We start from the raw sequence: 15,213 nt of genomic DNA on the forward strand, positions 1-15,213 counted from the left end.
GAAAATTATCCTATTTCCCAGTCAAGAAAAAATGTTTTTGTAGACTGTTGTATGCAGTGACAAAACCTTGTCTGTTTCTCCATAAGCAGAAATCTGTAGATACCAGGAAATGTAGCAGAGTTCTTCTGAGGTTTACTAGTGTGTAGACAGCCTTACAATTGAACTGGATTCATAATCCTCGACTTGCTGACACAGATGGCATCAAGAATGCAGAGCCAACCTCATTAACTCTAGGACAAAGGGGATTATACAAAATAAATTAAACTCAAAAAGTCTTAGAGGATTCTGGGCCTCCTTGACACACATCTGACCTTGTGTGGCAAAGTGAGTTCTGGGAACAATAATGGTGTTTGTTACTTACCTTTTTGAGTCACAGTTGAGGGACTTGTTGCCAAAAAATAATGTTGAAATGATTAGATTGCTAAAATGATGCTGTCATGCAAAGACAGCTCCAACATTCCTATTTCTTTTTTTAAGTCAAACAACAGCAGGCTCCTCACTGAAATGTTACATTTCAGCAGAATTTCAATTTACATTTTTCATTCATTTGCAAAATTTGGATTTATTGCTTTTTCAAGGAAGAAAGCAGTAATATTTTATGGAGGGGGCAGGAAATGAGACAAATAATTTTTTGTAAGACTTGTTTGTATGACAAAAAATGAAATTCCCATGCAATAAAATAAATTACAAGCAAAAGTTTGTTTGTATATAGTTCCATGTATGTTTCTGCAGAGAGAAATGATAGCTTTCATCAGTTGATCAGAAGGGGGAAAAAGGATTAAAAATATTTACCAGAAAGAGGAAATGGGCAATAATATAGCAGTTAAAAAATGTGTTCAGGGGCCAGCCTTTTTTACTTTTTGCCACTTAATAGTACAGTGATTTAGGAAAATAAAAATATGTCTGAGTTTTTTTAGTAAGAATGTGGCTAATAATGCTTATCAAATAGGTGAGTTGTAAAAATTTGATCAGATCAGATATGTAACTGGAATATAGTAGGCACTCAGCAATAACAGTGTACTTTCTGTCCTCTAATTGAGCTCTTTGTGTTATATTTAAAACCTCTCACAATCCAAACCCAAAACAAATTCTCAAGAGTTTCATCTATCAACACTCCATATGTTTTTGTCTTATATCCCAGCAGCCCTGGCCTGCTATGTGGTTTCTGTCAACTTCCCTAACCCCTTCTTTCTAGTAAAATAGGTGCCTACCTCATGGAATCACCATGAGGATGAAATGACATTGTATATACAAAGAACTTGGACCAGGGCAGAGTGTATGATAAGCACTCGATAAATGTTAACTAGATATAACACTTATTATCCGCATCTTCATCATTATTACATACCTCACCCTGACCTCTCCTTTCTCTGTATCATCACATATGACACTTTATTTTTCTCGGCTTTCCTAAATCCTGCTCATTTGTAAGTCTCAATTCATTGATCCCTCCCAGGAATGGTTGCCTCTCCTGAGTCACCATGCCCCCTGACCCACGTGCCTCTCCTATCTCACACACCATATCACTCTATGGTCCCCTGCTCATCTGTCTGTCTCTCTAGCTAGTCTGTGAGCTTCTAAGGGCAAGAATTGTGCTTTATTCATCTCTGTACTGCCAGGGCCCAGCACAGAACCTGGCTTATGGCAACTGCTCAGTGAATAATGGTGCAATTAAGAATAAATGTATGGATTCTATCTCCTTCCAAACAAGCATAGTTCTTATTTAATTTCTTCATTTATTTTAGCTATTTTAGTTTTTAGTGGAAAAAAATGATTTAAACTGGTGTCTTAATCCATCCATTCAGGCTGTTATACCAAAATACCATAGACTGAGTGGTTTATAGACCACAGAAATTTATTTTTTACAGTTCTGGGAAGTCCAAGATAAAAGCAGAAGAATAGTTGGTGTATGGTGAGGACTTTCTTCCTGGCTCTAGATGGTGTCTCCTCACTGTGTCCCCACATGGTGGAAGAGACTAGCCAGCTCTCTGGTGTCTCTTTTAAGAGCACTAATTCCATTTATGAGGGCTCTAATCTCATGACCTAATCACTTACCAAAGGCTTCACATTTTGATACCATCACTGATATGGTTAGGCTTTTTGTCCCCACCCAAATCTCACCTTGAATTGTAAGCCCCACAATCTCCACATGTCAAGGGAGAGACCAGGTGGAGGTAATTGAATCATGGAGAAAATTTCCCCCATGCTGCTCTCATGAAAGTGAGTGAGTTCTCACAATATCTGATAGTTTTATGAGACTCTTTTCCCTTCACTTGGCACTTCTTTTTCCTGCCACCTTGTAAAGAAGGTGCCTTGCTTCCCTTTCGCCTTCCACCATGATCGTAAGTTTCCTGAGACCTCCCCCAGCCATGCTGAACTGTGAGTCAATTAAACCTCTTTCCTTTATAAATTACCCAGTATCAGGCAGTTCTTTACAGCAGTATGGAAACAGACTAATACAGTAAATTAGTACCATAGAGAGTCAGGTGCTGCTATAAAGATACCCAAAAATGTTGAAGCAACTTTGAAACTGGGTAACAGGCAGAGGTTGGAACAGTGAGAAAGTGTGTAACTTCCTAGCAACCTATAGAATTCCTTGGACCAAATGCTGATAGTGAAATGGACAATGAAGTCCAGGCTGAGGTGGTGTCAGATAAAGATTAGGAACTTCTTGGGAACTGGAATAAATGTGATTATTGCTATGCTTTAGCAAAGAAATTAGAAGCATTTTGACCCTGCCTTAGAGATCTCTGGAAATTTAAACTTGAGACAGATAATTTAGGGTATCTGGCAGAAGAAATTTATAAGCCGCAAAGTGTTCAAGAGGTAAATTGGGTGCTCTTAAAAGCATTCAGTTTTATGCATTCCAAAAGAGATGGTTTGGAATTGGAATTTATGTTTAAAAGGGAAGCAGAGCACAAACGTTTGAAAAATTTGCAGACTGACAATACAAAAGAAAAGAAAAGAAAAAAAAAACATTTTCTGAGGAGAAATTCAAGCCAGCTTCAGAAATTTGCACAAGTAATGAGGAACTAAATGTTAATCACCAAAACAATGGGAAGTATGTTTCCAGGGCATGTCAGAGGTCTTTATGGCAGCCCCTCTCATCACAGGCCTGAAGGCCTAGGGGAAAAACGTTGTTTTCTGGCCATGGCTCAAGACCTTGCTGCTTTGTGCAGTCTCAGGACTTGGTGCCCTGTGTCCCAGCCATGGCTGAAAAGGGCAAACATACAGCTCAAATCATTGCTTCAGAGGGTGCAAGCCCCAAGCCTTGACAGCTTCCACATAGTGTTGGTCCTGCGGGTGCAAAGAAGTCAATAATTGAAGTTTGGGAACTTCCACCTAGATTTCAGAGGATGTATGAAAACACCTAGTTATCCAGGCAGATGTTTGCTGCAGGGGTGGAGCCCTCATGGAGAACCTCTGCTAAGGTAGTATGGAAGGGAAATGTGGGCTCAGAACCTCCACACAACATCCCCACTGGGACCCTGCCTTGTAGCGCTGTGAGATGAGGGCCACTGTCCTCCAGACCCCAGAATAGTAGATCCACTGACAGCTTGCAGCATGCACCTGGAAAAGCCACAGGCACTCAATGCCAGCCCATGAAAGCAGCCAGGAGTGGGGCTGTACCCTGCAAAGTCACAGGAGCGGAGTTTCCCAAGACTATGGGAGCCCACCTCTTGCATCAGTGTGACCTGGATGTGAGACATGACGTCAAAGGAGATCATTTCAGAGCTTTAAGATTTGACTGCCCCACTGGATTTCAGATTTGCATGGGGCTTGTAGTCCCATTGTTTTGGTCAATTTCTCCTATTTGGAACGGATGTATTTACCCAAAGCCTGTACCTGTATTGTATCTAGGAAGTGATTAACTTGCTTTTGATTTGACAGGCTCATGGGCAGAAGGTACTTGCCTTTTCTCAGATGAGATTTTGGACTTGGAATTTTGGCTTAATGCTGAAATGAATTAAGATTTGAGGAATTGTTGGGAAGGCATGATTAGTTTTGAAATGTGAAAGGGCCATGAGATTTTAGAGGGGCCAGGGGTGGAATGATATGGTTAGGCTTCGTGTCCTCACCCAAATTTCATCTTCAGTTGTAATCATCATAATCCCCATAATCCCCATGTGTCAAGGGAGAAACCAGATGGAGATAACTGAATCATGGGGTGGTTTTCCACACACTGTTCTCATGATAGTGAGTGAATTCTCTCACAAGGTCTGATGGTTTTATAAGGAGCTCTTCCCCCTTCACTCAGCACTTCTCCTTCCTGCCACCTTGTAAAAAAGGTGCCTTGTTTCCCCTTCACCTTCTGCCACGACTGTAAGTTTCCTGAGGTCTCCCAAGCCATGCTGAACTATGAGTCAATTAAATCTCTTTCCCTTAAATTACCCAGTCTCAGGCAGTTCTTTATAGCAGTATGGAAAGGGACTAATACAATTCCCTTGGGGATTTTAATTTCAACAAATGAATTTTGGGGGAAGGCAAACATTCAGACCATAGCAAATGGTTTAAGCAAAAGGGAATGTATCTCTCAAGAAGTCCAGTAGACAGCTCCTGGCATATCTGGATACAGGCATTGTACCCACTTCTAACTCTGTTTTCCTCCCTGTTGGTTTCATATTGATGCATCCTCAGTCATGCTCCCTCTTGGTGGCCAGATGGTCATTGGTGACCTCAGACTTGCATCTTCCCAGACTACTTGTGCCAAGGCAAATTACTTAGCTTTCCCAGTAGTTCCATAAATGTTCCAGAATTGAAATTCACTGACTAGATACCCTCCCCTGGAGAAAGGTAGGATGAACTGCATATTCTCTAAAAGACTAGTTGCTTCCCAAAGGAAATTGGGTGTGGTTACCAGAAGAAGAAAAAACATAGGCTCAACAGGCAAAAATATACTTGTCTATTATAGGTTCCCTCCCTGTCTCTAGTCCTGCTTGCTCCTTAATTTTCACCTAGAGACTTGGGCTTCCACCCAACACTAACCACCTGCTTTCTTCTTCTCAGTTTGTGGTGGCCTCTCTCATATAATCTGTGACACTTTGAGAAGACCCACTAGCCACCCTCAGTCCTCCTGTGGGCTATTCTGTTGTGAGCCACGGCCCCACGGCCTGCTTTCTTAAGTCATATCTGTGCAGCTTCCTGATCATACTCAGTGTTGGAGTTTTAGAGGTCTCAATACTGGATACCTCTTTCCTGCCCTGGTGCAAGACCAACTTAGAAATAAGCAAAGGATTCAGGCAGTTGAGATTTTAAAGGTTCCCTTCCCCACAGATAACAGTTGTTGGAAAACAAGACTTAAATGAAGAGCAGCAATGGGTTTCCTAGTATTGCACATTAGAACTGGGCAGACTTCTCTACCTGGTCACACAGAGTGCTGAAAGCCTGCTGGCCTCCCCATGGAGCCTGCCTCAGAAAAAAAAAAAAAAATTGAAAACATGAAAACAACTCTACTCCTACAGCACTGAGTAGTAGAGTTGTGCTTTTTGCAGGCAGGAAGGAAGAAAGAGAAAAACAGAAAGCGGCCATGCCAGGGATGCCTAGTTTCTTCTCCCAAACTAACCAATCAAGTAAGTCTCTGCTCCCCTAGAGAAGGAGTGATGGAGGTGTGAGGGAGAGATGTCTGTTTATTACATGAATGCATGCTCTTCTGCATGCAGTGGGAGATAAGAGTCCCCCCAACAATCAACCTGGGTTTGGCTTGTTTGTGCATCACTGGTGCTATAATCCTGACAAAGCAAGCACCTCCTTTCCAATCATGTTCTCTTTGCAAGCAGTTGGAAATAATCGATAGGGATATTATCACTCTTTGGACACCCCCAGGAAGATCCCACCTCCAATTCCACAAGTAGCAGGATAGGGCATGGGAAGAGGCTGAAGGGGAGGGGGCAAGTAGCTGACCCATTAAAATCAACTTGATGGCAGTTCCTTTTGTCTTCCAAAAAAACAAAGTGTGTGCACTGCCAAAGATTTTTGCTGACTCTTGGCTTCTTTGCTTTTAGTGCTATTGTTCACCCTGGGGATTTATGGTAATTCTTACTCCCTAAAAGATATCTCTGTAAGAATGCCCATAAATTTAGGAGGAATTGTTTCGATTTTCCTCACTAATTATTTTGCCTCTCAGTTATATATCAGCAATTTTTAAAGTCATAGAATGTTTCTTAGATACAATGGAGTATGAGACACAGGGCTCTGGGATCCAACAGACACCTAATAAAGAGTAAATCAGGTAAAAGCACAGACGGGGAACCTACTGTGCACAGAAGATTGCTCTACCTGCCGTGGGAGGCCAGTGGGGAACAGAAAAGTAGTGTCTCACCTTGAAGCAATAGCCATTCCCAGTGCTACTTCCATGAATACAAAATGACTTTGCAAAGCAAGCACATTTTAAAACAGCAAGTTTTGTCTGGGATATTTCCAACTATATCAGACAGGGGTCTCTTGATGAGTACACAAGGGAGGCATTTATTTCCGTTCTCTGTACAAGAAAAATCTAGTAAATCTAGTCTTTTACTGACAAATTATTTTGTTTGTAAACCATGAGCCATGAATATCATACAAGTTAATTATGTTTTTCTTTTTTATTTTGGCTGCCAGGGAGCTCAAAACCAATATTTGAGCCACTTCTAACAATTGTATAGGAACTTGTAGCAGGCATTTTACATACTAATCTTAGTTTTCCTCGGTTCTCCAATCCTAATGGTACCTTCATCCCAATTTGTTCATCCATTTATGGTGGCCTGCTCACTGGGTTACAGAGTCCCTGGCTTTCACAGGTTCATAATTTTAGAAAGTGGCCCCAGCTCCCTTTCTCTGCTTCTCTGCTCAATTTCAGAAGATGTTTGTCATTATAGAAACCTGGAAGCAGCCCATGCCTGAAAACAGGTAAGGGATAGCTGAGATAAGGAATGTTCTTGACTTTGAGTAGAAGAGAAGAGACTAGAAAAAAATCCCTAGAACAAAGGCTGAGAGTAGAACAGAGTGTGTGCAGCCAGGAAGGGTAATAAGCACTACAGAATTGAGTAGAGGTCATGAACAAGGACTTCCCAGAACCTGGGTTGAGTTACAGGGACAGAAAATGATGGGGGTGCTTACATACGCTGTGGAAGATGCAACACTGGGAAGGAGAACATATATTCCATGAAAGCAGGAGACACATTATCTTGCCCATTACTGTCACACATGCCGGGCATGGGATTGCATTCAACTAATATATTTTCAATGAACAAATGCCTCAGTAGGGATGGTTCATTCATGATCTGATTCTCTTTTGACACCTCTATACCTTGAATTCAGCCTTCTTTTCATTCTCTGATGCAACAGTGTTAGAGAAGGCAAAGTAAATACAGTGACCTAGAATCAACAGTTGCAATATTAGTGAGCCCTCAGCATGTTGGGCTAGCTGATGTACCAGGGGAAAGACTGATGCCACGTTACTTATGATTCTGCAAAGCTTAACAGTTTAGCACATAGGCTCTAGATCCAGATATCTTGGGTTCACCTCCCAACTCTGATACCTGGCATCTGTAGGACCACAGCCAAGCTATAGGAACACTCTGTGCCTCAATTTCCCCATCTGTACAATGGGGATAATAACAGTAGCAACTGAATAGTACTGTTGCACTGACTGATTGAGCCAAGATATGTGCCTGGTATATAATAAATACCATATAGGTGTTAGCCACTATTTCTAGCTAAAGACCTGGTCAGCTATGGCTCATACCTGCATGGTGATGCTATAGAATTTATTCTTTATAGTGGAGCAGACACTGGGAGCCAGGGTGGTACAGAGCATGGGAACAAAGCTATAGAGAAAGGGAAGAGGTCAACAGAAGAGGGTATCAATGAGGATGCGGTCAGGAAGGACAGAGTGCACCAGCAGAACATGCAACTGGGAATGTACCCCCCACCCCGAGTCTTCATTGGCTGGGATTCAAACGTGAGACCCAAGTCTCCAGACCAGACTGGAAAGGCCAAGTCAGAGGACCAGACCTGGAGGGTCTGGCACACAAGGAAGAATTATTGGTTCTCGGCTCCTTCCCAACATTCTGCTGGGGAAAAAAAAATCCTTGGTCCTTCCCTGGTGTTTTCCAAGGAACCACCATTCAACTAGTCATGTAGGCAAATACCTTAGAACCTCCCTAGAGTCATCTCTTGCCCTCATCCCCAGAATTTCCACAGCCAAAGCCTGACCTACACCCAGCTACTTCTCTCCATCTCTGCTACCGCCACCTGGGCCAGGTCACCATCACCTCTTGCCTGAGTAACTGGTCAGACCCTGCTTACTGGTCTCCCCAGAGCTTCCCGCTTCTCTCCACAACCCACTTTCTGAACAGTAAGCAGACGGATGTATTTTTTTAGTGTAAATCTAATCACACCCTCTTCTACTTAAAACTCTACACCGGCTTTCTGCCACCCTCAGAATAAAATTGATGCTTCTTCCTTTAACTCACGAGGGCCTCAATCATCTGGGCTCTGCTGACCTCATCCTTCAACACGTTTCCTCTCTTGTACCATAATTTAACTGCATCATTCTTTTTTGCATTTCCCAAACATTCTAGACTGGTAGCATTCTGTGGCCCTTTGCACTGGCTGATCCATCTGCTTAGAACTTTCTGATTTCCAGTCTTTTCCCCCCAGGTGGTTCCTTTTTGTCATTCAAGCCACTGCCTTGGAGATGGAAAATCTGTGTGTGAGGGAAGGTCAGGGAAGCTACTTGGATGGAGCATGTCAAGCTGACAGAGAGCCCATTTGGTCCATCCATCCTATCAACAAATCTCTAGGAACTTCTACCATGAGCAAGACAGTAAAGTGAAATTTATAAAAGACAAAGAAATTAGTACACTTTGGTCCCTGCCTAACGTAGGCTTCTGGGCTACTGAGAACTCAAGTACAAATGTAGTACTGTGTGGTAAGTACTACAACATTCAGAGTCTAAGGGAACACAAAAGAAGAATCCCTTCCTCAAGTTCACTCTGGGGCGAAGGATGGCTTTGCAGAGGAGGGGGCAATTGAGCTGGGCATTGATGGCCAAGGAGTTCCCGGGAACCACGTTGAACCTGGGAGAGTAGAACACCTGAAATCCTGTGAAATCCACAAAATTCGTTCCCTGGCTTGTTGGCATTACGATTCCCCAGCTAAACACCCCCGGCTATAAGGTCTGCCAACTATCTGCCTTTTCAAATCATGCCTTTTATCTGAAACAGCTTTGAAGCTCCCTGGGCTTGCTCTCTTCCATTGTTCAAAGTAACTACTGGAAACGCTACCTCTTGGCAGTGAACCGTCACTCTGATCTATCGCCAGTGGGAGGTTCAGTTGGTACACCTTTTGGAAGAGTAATTTAGAAGACTGTTTCTGAAGTCTTTTTTAAATGACCATACATTTATTGTTCTGAATAATCCTGTTTCTGGAAATCTATCCCAAGGAAATGATCCTAAATTCAGAAAGAAAGATAAAAGCTGTATGTGTAAGTGTTCACTATATGTACTAGTTATATTGAGAGCAAACTAAAGGTTCAATTATAAGGGAATTAACATGTTTAAATGGTTCATGTAGTGGAATATTATTTGACCATCACAAAGGGCACTTTCTTAGAATATGTAAGAGCTCAGAGAAATACTGCTAAAATAATGTTACGTGAAGTACGATTTCTTTTTTTTTTTTTTTTTTTTATTATACTTTAAGTTCTAGGGTACATGTGCATGACGTTTATATCATGTATAACTCCCCAATGCAATCCCTCCCTCCTCCCCCCTCCCCATGATAGGCCCCAGTGTGTGATGTTCCCCTTCCCGAGTCCAAGTGATCTCATTGTTCAGTTCCCACCTATGAGTGAGAACATGCGGTGTTTGGTTTTCTCTTCTTGTGATAGTTTGCTAAGAATGATGGTTTCCAGCTGCATCCATGTCCCTACAAAGGACGCAAACTCATCCTTTTTGATGGCTGCATAGTATTCCATGGTGTATATGTGCCACATTTTCTTAATCCAGTCTGTCACAGATGGACATTTGGGTTGATTCCAAGTCTTTGCTATTGTGAATAGTGCCGCAATAAACATACGTGTGCATGTGTCTTTGTAGTAGAGTAATTTATAATCCTTTGGGTATATACCCAGTAGTGGGATGGCTGGGTCATATGGTACATCTAGTTCTAGATCCTTGAGGAATCGCCATACTGTTTTCCATAATGGTTGAACTAGTTTACAATCCCACCAACAGTGTAAAAGTGTTCCTATTTCTCCACATCCTCTCCAACACCTGTTGTTTCCTGACTTCTTAATGATTGCCATTCTAACTGGTGTGAGATGGTATCTCATTGTGGTTTTGATTTGCATTTCTCTGATGGCCAGTGATGATGAGCATTTTTTCATGTGTCTGTTGGCTGTATGGATGTCTTCTTTTGAGAAATGTCTGTTCATATCCTTTCCCCACTTTTTGATGGGGTTGTTTGTTTTTTTCTTGTATATTTGTTTGAGTTCTTGGTAGATTCTGGATATTAGCCCTTTGTCAGATGAGTAGGTTGCAAAAATTTTTTCCCATTCTGTAGGCTGCCTGTTCACTCTGATGGTAGTTTCTTTAGCTGTGCAAAAGCTCTTTAGTTTAATTAGATCCCATGTGTCAATTTTTGCTTTTGCTGCCGTTGCTTTTGGTGTTTTAGACATGAAGTCCTTGCCCATGCCTATGTCCTGAATGGTACTACCTAGATTTTCTTCTAGGGTTTTTATGGTATTAGGTCTAACATTTAAGTCTCTAATCCATCTTGAATTAATCTTTGTATAAGGGGTAAGGAAAGGATCCAGTTTCAGCTTTCTACTTATGGCTAGCCAATTTTCCCAGCACCATTTATTAAATAGGGAATCCTTTCCCCATTTCTTGTTTTTGTCAGGTTTGTCAAAGATCAGATGGCTGTAGATGTGTGGTATTATTTCTGAGGACTCTGTTCTGTTCCATTGGTCTATATCTCTGTTGTGGTACCAGTACCATGCTGTTTTGGTTACTGTAGCCTTGTAGTATAGTTTGAAGTCAGGTAGCGTGACGCCTCCAGCTTTGTCCTTTTGACTTAGGATTGTCTTGGCAATGCGGGCTCTTTTTTGGTTCCATATGAACTTTAAAGCCGTTTTTTCCAATTCTGTGAAGAAACTCATTGGTAGCTTGATGGGGATGGCATTGAATCTATAAATAACCTTGGGCAGTATGGCCATTTTCACGATATTGATTCTTCCTATCCATGAGCATGGTATGTTCTTCCATTTGTTTGTGTCCTCTTTGATTTCACTGAGCAGTGGTTTGTAGTTCTCCTTGAAGAGGTCCTTGACATCCCTTGTAAGCTGGATTCCTAGGTATTTGATTCTCTTTGAAGCAATTGTGAATGGAAGTTCATTCCTGATTTGGCTCTCTGCTTGTCTGTTACTGGTGTATAAGAATGCTTGTGATTTTTGCACATTAATTTTGTATCCTGAGACTTTGCTGAAGTTGCTTATCAGCTTAAGCAGATTTTGGGCTGAGACAATGGGGTTTTCTAAATATACAATCATGTCATCTGCAAACAGGGACAATTTGACTTCTTCTTTTCCTAACTGGATACCCTTGATTTCTTTCTCTTGCCTGATTGCCCTAGCCAGAACTTCCAACACTATGTTGAATAGGAGTGGTGAGAGAGGGCATCCCTGTCTTGTGCCAGTTTTCAAAGGGAATTTTTCCAGTTTTTGCCCATTCAGTATGATATTAGCTGTGGGTTTGTCATAAATAGCTCTTATTATTTTGAGGTACGTTCCATCAATACCAATTTATTGAGCGTTTTTAGCATAAAGGGCTGTTGAATTTTGTCAAAAGCCTTTTCTGCATCTATTGAGATAATCATGTGGTTCTTGTCTTTGGTTCTGTTTATATGCTGGATTACGTTTATTGATTTGCGAATGTTGAACCAGCCTTGCATCCCAGGGATGAAGCCCACTTGATCATGGTGGATAAGCTTTTTGATGTGCTGCTGAATCCGGTTTGCCAGTATTTTATTGAGGATTTTTGCATCGATGTTCATCAGGGATATTGGTCTACAATTCTCTCTTTTTGTTGTGTCTCTGCCAGGCTTTGGTATCAGGATGATGTTGGCCTCATAAAAAGAGTTAGGGAGGATTCCCTCTTTTTCTATTGATTGAAATAGTTTCAGAAGGAATGGTACCAGCTCCTCCTTGTACCTCTGGTAGAATTCAGCTGTGAATCCATCTGGTCCTGGACTTTTTTTGGTGGGTAGGCTATTAATTGTTGCCTCAATTTCAGAGCCTGCTATTGGTCTATTCAGGGATTCAACTTCTTCCTGGTTTAGTCTTGGGAGAGTGTAAGTGTCCAGGAAATTATCCATTTCTTCTAGATTTTCTAGTTGATTTGCGTAGAGGCATTTATAGTATTCTCTGATGGTTGTTTGTATTTCTGTGGGGTCGGTGGTGATATCCCCTTTATCATTTTTTATTGCGTCTATTTGATTCCTCTCTCTTTTCTTCTTTATTAGTCTAGCTAGCGGTCTGTCAATTTTGTTGATCTTTTCAAAAAACCAACTCCTGGATTCATTGATTTTTTGGAGGGTTTTTTGTGTCTCTATCTCCTTCAGTTCTGCTCTGATCTTAGTTATTTCTTGCCTTCTGCTAGCTTTTGAATGTGTTTGCTCTTGCCTCTCTAGTTCTTTTAATTGTGATGTTAGAGTGTCAATTTTAGATCTCTCCTGCTTTCTCTTGTGGGCATTTAGTGCTATAAATTTCCCTCTACACACTGCTTTAAATGTGTCCCAGAGATTCTGGTATGTTGTATCTTTGTTCTCATTGGTTTCAAAGAACATCTTTATTTCTGCTTTCATTTCGTTATGTACCCAGTAGTCATTCAGGAGCAGGTTGTTCAGTTTCCATGTAGTTGAGCGGTTTTGATTGAGTTTCTTAGTCCTGAGTTCTAGTTTGATTGCACTGTGGTCTGAGAGACAGTTTGTTATAATTTCTGTTCTTGTACATTTGCTGAGGAGTGCTTTACTTCCAATTATGTGGTCAATTTTGGAATAAGTGCGATGTGGTGCTGAGAAGAATGTAAATTCTGTTGATTTGGGGTGGAGAGTTCTATAGATGTCTATTAGGTCCGCTTGGTGCAGAGATGAGTTCAATTCCTGGATATCCTTGTTAACTTTCTGTCTCGTTGATCTGTCTAATGTTGACAGTGGAGTGTTGAAGTCTCCCATTATTATTGTATGGGAGTCTAAGTCTCTTTGTAGGTCTCTAAGGACTTGCTTTATGAATCTGGGTGCTCCTGTATTGGGTGCATATATATTTAGGAGAGTTAGCTCTTCCTGTTGAATTGATCCCTTTACCATTATGTAATGGCCTTCTTTGTCTCTTTTGATCTTTGATGGTTTAAAGTCTGTTTTATCAGAGACTAGGATTGCAACCCCTGCTTTTTTTTGTTCTCCATTTGCTTGGTAGATCTTCCTCCATCCCTTTATTTTGAGCCTATGTATGTCTCTGCATGTGAGATGGGTCTCCTGAATACAGCAGACTGATGGGTCTTGACTCTTGATCCAGTTTGCCAGTCTGTGTCTTTTAATTGGAGCATTTAGTCCATTGACATTTAAGGTTAATATTGTTATGTGTGAACTTGATCCTGTCATTATGATATTAACTGGTTATTTTGCTCGTTAGTTGATGCAGTTTCTTCCTAGCCTCGATGGTCTTTACATTTTGGCATGTTTTTGCAATGGCTGGTACCGCTTGTTCCTTTCCATGTTTAGGGCTTCCTTCAGGGTCTCTTGTAAGGCAGGCCTGGTGGTGACAAAATCTCTAAGCATTTGCTTATCTGTAAAGGATTTTATTTCTCCTTCACTGATGAAGCTTAGTTTGGCTGGATATGAAATTCTGGGTTGAAAATTCTTTTCTTTAAGAACGTTGAATATTGGCCCCCACTCTCTTCTGGCTTGTAGAGTTTCTGCCGAGAGGTCTGCTGTTATTCTGATGGGCTTCCCTTTGTGGGTAACCCGACCTTTCTCTCTGGCTGCCCTTAAGATTTTTTCCTTCATTTCAACTTTGGTGAATCTGGCAATTATGTGTCTTGGAGTTGCTCTTCTGGAGGAGTATCTTTGTGGCGTTCTCTGTATTTCCTGAATTTGAATGTTGGCCTGCCCTACTAGGTTGGGGAAGTTCTCCTGGATGATATCCTGAAGAGTGTTTTCCAACTTGGTTCCATTTTCCCCCTCACTTTCAGGCACCCCAATCAGACGTAGATTTGGTCTTTTTACATAATCCCATACTTCTTGCAGGCTTTGTTCATTTCTTTTTCTTCTTTTTTCTTTTGGTTTCTCTTCTCGCTTCATTTCATTCATTTGATCCTCAATCGCTGATACTCTTTCTTCCAGTTGATCGAGTCGGTTACTGAAGCTTGTGCATTTGTCACGTATTTCTCGTGTCATGGTTTTCATCTCTGTCATTTCGTTTATGATCTTCTCTGCATTAATTATCTAGCTGTCAATTCTTCCACTTTTTTTTCAAGATTTTTAGTTTCTTTGCGCTGGGTACGTAATTCCTCCTTTAGCTCTGAGAGGTTTGATGGACTGAAGCCTTCTTCTCTCATCTCGTCAAAGTCATTCTCTGACCAGCTTTGATCCGTTGCTGGCGATGGGCTGCGCTCCTTTGCAGGGGGAGATGCGCTCTTATTTTTTGAATTTCCAGCTTTTCTGCCCTGCTTCTTCCCCATCTTTGTGGTTTTATCTGTCTCTGGACTTTGATGATGGTGACGTACGGATGGGGTTTTGGTATAGGTGTCCTTCCTGTTTGATAGTTTTCCGTCTGACAGTCAGAAGGACTGTCTGTTGGTCTGTTGGAGATTGCTTGAGGTCCACTCCAGACCCTGTTTGCCTGGGTATCAGCAGCAGAGGTTGCCGAAGATAGAATATTGCTGAACAGCGAGTGTACCTGTCTGATTCTTTCTTTGGAAGTTTCCTCTTAGGGGTGACGCCACCCTGTGAGGTGTGGGGTGTCAGACTGCCCCTAGTGGGGGATGTCTCCCAGTTAGGCTACTCAGGGGTCAGGGACCCACCTGAGCAGGCAGTCTGTCCGTTCTCGGATCTCAACCTCCGCGTTAGGAGATCCACGGCTCTCCCCAAAGCTGTCAGACAGAGTCGTTCGCGTCTGCACCGCCCCCGCTCTTTCCCCTAATGGACTGCAGCTGTGCGCTGTCCGCAGAGGTA

This window comes from Trachypithecus francoisi, unplaced genomic scaffold (assembly GCF_009764315.1).
Source record: "Trachypithecus francoisi isolate TF-2019V2 unplaced genomic scaffold, Tfra_2.0 Lachesis_group14, whole genome shotgun sequence".
Lineage (NCBI taxonomy): Eukaryota > Metazoa > Chordata > Mammalia > Primates > Cercopithecidae > Trachypithecus > Trachypithecus francoisi.